This window comes from Phodopus roborovskii, unplaced genomic scaffold, assembly GCF_943737965.1.
Source record: "Phodopus roborovskii unplaced genomic scaffold, PHOROB, whole genome shotgun sequence".
NCBI classification, from domain to species: domain Eukaryota; kingdom Metazoa; phylum Chordata; class Mammalia; order Rodentia; family Cricetidae; genus Phodopus; species Phodopus roborovskii.
The window spans coordinates 6,425,728-6,430,548 of NW_026126588.1; the positions used below are offsets into that span (position 1 = coordinate 6,425,728).

General features: G+C 40.5%; 1 pseudogene; it reads right to left on the minus strand.

The window, feature by feature from the left end:
• Window positions 1-1,332: 1,332 nt before the first annotated feature.
• LOC127236700 (tRNA (guanine(6)-N2)-methyltransferase THUMP3-like) lies at window positions 1,333-3,207 on the minus strand (annotated as a pseudogene).
• Between the last annotated feature and the right edge of the window lie 1,614 nt (window positions 3,208-4,821).

Here is a 4,821-nt window from a genome sequence, read left to right on the forward strand (position 1 = left end):
AAAAAGGAACCACATTGTGCTCTCCTGATATATGTACTGACATACTGAATGATTTTCCCTCCTCAGTAGTCTTCAGGGTGGGATCAAAGACAATGAGTCCCACCACAGAAACATTGCTTTCCTTAGAAACTATTATAAAGATAAATTCTTCTTAGGACAATTGCTGGGTTTCACTATCCCTAAAAAAGAATATTTAGTATACTTGTGGATGAGTCAAATCTGCTGTAACATGGAATTAAATCTTAGGGAGAGAAGCCTTTCTATTCTTTCTTTGGAAAGCTAAAGAAGAAGCCTATCAGAGGAAGAACAGTTTAAAAAATACGCTGTTTATATAAAAGCTCTTTGAATGCCTGATCAGGGAAGGCATTTGTGAAGTAATGTCGTTCAATTGAAACAATGCCTCAAGGCCCCTGTATTTCCTAATAGGTATCCATTAATATGGAAGGTCTTTCCTCCCCATGTAACTGCTGAGTTTATGTGGTACTCTCACCTTTACGAAGAATCACTTTTATCTTCAGCTTCACCTACGGAATGTTAATTCCTAAGGCTTTGCTTAGTGTTCCACTTTCCTCCTTTGTATGACTGCCATCAGGAAGATATATTCTTCTCCCCTCCCCTGATATAAGCATATATTGTTTGTTTGTGGAGGCAAGAGATAATTGATGGGCATCAACCCTAATTGTTCTCTGTCTTAGTTTTTGATGCCTACTCTCTCACTGGAAATAGAACACACTGATTATTTTTATGAGGTGGTCAAATGAGTTCCAGGGATTACCCCAACTCCGCACAAACCCCTCTGCTCTGGGCTTACATATCCTTGCCACCTCACCCAGCTTTTAACACGGGGACAGGAAGTCAGGTACTTCCCAGCCTTCATCATCTTCCCAGCCCCACCACACCCTTATTCCCACACTTCTTTTCTTGTCACATGTAGCAAATAATTGTCTTCATAGCTGATGACATTTAGTATTTGAGGCTCAGCTTTTATAGAATACCTTAATAACTTGACTTTTACTCTTATTATTCATTTGTCAAAATATGTTATGAATTATTCAAGTGGCTAAAGTTTCTGGGTACCAAGTCACCTGCTTCAAATCCTGTGCATGTCAATGTCAGTAAATAGATGTTTGTTTTTAAATTGTTTGCATGTTTTGTGTCTTTGAAGGAAAAGAAAGATAGATACACTTAATTCCTCACTGTTCCCTCTATACAAAAGTTAATTCTTTTTTTTTTAATATTTGTTTATTGGACTTGGAAAAGTAATACACATACTAAAAGGAAAATTCCTCTAATTTGGGTTGTTGGTCCTATACCTCATCTAGTACACTTCTAGTATTTAGTAATGTCCTATTACTAATAGTCACACAAACATCTTTGCCCTGTTTTGGTGTGTCTTTATTTTAAGGCAGATGGTAAGCTATAGGTCTTGAGGTATGCTTTAGTTTCTGTGGGTGCAGAAAGAACTTAGGCTATACAACAGTGATAGAATGTGGCCTATAGTGTTCTCAAACCTAGAAGCCAAGCAATGTTAAGCTTCTGAGGAAATAGCATTAGTCACCTTGCTAACAAAGCCTTCTGGAGTACTTAGCAGTGTAGACTGCAATGCTAAGTTACTTTTCTGCTATTTCCCCCTCAAAGCAAGTTCTTTATGCTGATATGTCCAGTGTTGGTTAGGAACTACAAATACTATAGTTGTTTTCATTCTTTGCTTTACCATGGAGAGTGTCTTCCTCCATCTTGTTCTGAAGGATGAACAAAGGCTTGAGGTGTGCGTTTTAGAAGATAAACTGCAACATGAAGGCCCCCGATGTTCACCCAGACTGTGTGGACCTTTCGCCACAAATGTCCCATACCAGATTATGCCTTGGTAAAACATTTCTTGTCCTGAGTAAGCAGTACAGCTCTGCTGTCCCTGGTCTACATACATGGCTCATTTCCTGAAGGCAAGCTGGATATAGATTTCAGTTTCTCTTCTTGGAGCCCATCCTTTTTCCAAAAGGCATATCTGTTACAACAATATCCACAGAAGCAGTTCTCAGTGGGAGGTTGCAGATATCCCAATGAACAGCATCAATGGGCAACCCCCCAGGATGTTTTTCCATCTTTAATCTGGCTTTTAGTCAATAGAGATGAGATATTATTTGCTGCTCTGTTCACTGCCAGAGGGTTGTTGTCCCCAGCAATATGGTAACAGTGAGGCCACTCAGTAGCCCCCTCTATTGGTATTGCCCCTGTTCCACACATTGGATCCACTATTACATCAGTAGGTTTAGGTTCACAGAGCCTGAGCATTCCATATGCAAGAGTTGACCTAAGAGTTGTAGGTCCAAAATGTGTAATATTTCTTCAATGGAGACTCTCCTCTGTCAATACAATGCCAACAATGACTTCATTATCATGGAGGTTCAGGAGAACCTCTACATCAAAGTTGGTCATATCAGCCTTCCACTTATAATACTCTTGAACAGAACCCCCAAAATCCCTCGCAGCCTTATTTGAGGTAAAACAATGTTTCTCTCCTGCTCTATTGCAGGTGACTCTAAACTTTTGTACTTGCAGTCCAGTTTCTTCTCTTAAGCTTTCACCAGTCTCATCTTTGCAAGATGCCAAGACATCATCCACTAAGGTGATGGCTGGATTTTCATAATAGTCCAAGATACGTGACTCTGAAGTACTGCTGGCAAACTTCTTACTGCCTTTCGCTTCTGCTTTGTCTCCTTGTCCACAGTTGTCCTTCTCTTTACCTGTACTCTGATTTGTCTTTCTGCGCTTTGTTTTCTTCTTCTTGAAACTGGTGTTAATTTGCTAGACTTTTAAAGGGTCAGACCATGGGAGCTTTCCAGCCAATTCTTCAAAGTCCTTTAGAACTTCTTCCTTTGTATTTTTGAACTGGTAATCTTTAAACTCCTGAACAACCACAAACAAGTTATCAATTGATCTCAGACAATGAACCTGAGCCAGACTCTCCACTGCAATATCAAAATATATCATGCCCCGGTCTTTGCTGATTCTGCATGATGACTTCAGTTTCTCCCTCACTTCATCTGCAGCTGTTTGCTCAAAGCCAGTAGGCACAGTGGCTCTGATAGTGGCTCGGAGATGCTCAGAATCACTTCTGAGGCCTCCTTCTATCACTGGCACAGACTTATCATTCTCATGAAGGTTCATATCCAGGAGTTGGTTGGTAACTTCTTGAGTGCCAGGCATGATGGAAATGTTTCTAAAAGGTCTAACAGTCCCGTCAGCAAGCACAGACCTTTCCAGCTCAAGTTACTTAATTCTTATTAGTCTTAGAAGTAAGATGCAGTCACTTAACATTTGTATTTAGAATATTGCCCAGAGACTTTCATTTTTATCCATCATTTGTATAGTATGAAAAGCAATGGAAACATGGCTCTAATATAATATTAGTATAGAAAAAACTTTACTTAGCTTATTAAATGTTATTTTTCTCTTATAATTGTATGAAGTTTTACAATTATTCTCTGGCTTTTTGTAAAGTACTTTTGTATCCAACTGCACAAGTTCCATATAGATTTCAATTATTTAAGATCTAGAAGCAAAATAATAAAAATGGGCCATATTCAACTATCTCATAATTTAAATTTTGTTATATATACAAGCATAAAATGGCACCTGCTCTTTCTGCAATGACATGGCGCTAAGGCAGAAGAAACAGTGTCCAAACAGGACCATTAGCTTAGCCTCATCTCATCCATCACCACAAGCACACTCACTGGAATATATCCTGTAACGTAATGAGGAGGTGAGTCAGCACTGTCACATGGTGGAAGATGGCCCGGGCCTACTTTTCTTGTTGATTTACTGTCAGCTCCTATTTGAATTGTGCTGAATACAAAATACAAAACGAACCTAATTCATCCCCCTAATGATCATTTCGAGCAGCCTTGGCAGGCTATTCAGTGCTCAGGGCAAGAGAAGAGAGAAGAAAAGGATAAACATCAGAGATAGTGCTGTTACACTCATGTATACATCCCAGACCACACACACATGAATTCATGTGCACACCACACACACACACACACACAAACACACACAAACATGAATGCACACATACAAACCAGACCCCACATACACAATACACACATGCACACACACCCCAGACAACACCCCCCCACACACACACATGCACATACCCCAGACCCCCTACACACACACACACACACACACACACACAACACACACATGCAAATACTCCAAACCCCCCCACACACACAACCCACACACATGCACATACCCCAGACTACACACACACCCCAGACAACACCCCACACACATATGTACCCATGCACACACCCCAGAACACACACACACACACACACACACACACACACACGACATACACACATACACTTACCCCAGACTACACACACATACACACACACATACAAACACACACACACATATACAAACACACACATACATACACACACACACACATACAAACACACACATACATACACACACACACACACACACACATACATCTCAGACAGCCTCCCCCCACACCATACAGATTCCAGAAGAGCAGTGAACTCCATTAAAGGGTCTTAATGTCAAAACCATTCAAGGCATAGGAACAGGAAGAGAGCTGTGCAAAATCGGCTCTAGTCCACAGAACCCAGCTGCTGCATATGTGCATTTTGTGTTAACTTTCTCACTATTCTCCTCATACAGGGAAGTAAAATCAAACCAGATGGACCAGACTTTATTTGAAAAGATAGCCATAGTAATATTTCTATCTCTGCATGATTTTCTGTGCCAATCCCCTGTAGCTGCTGCCTTGTACTCAACTGCTTC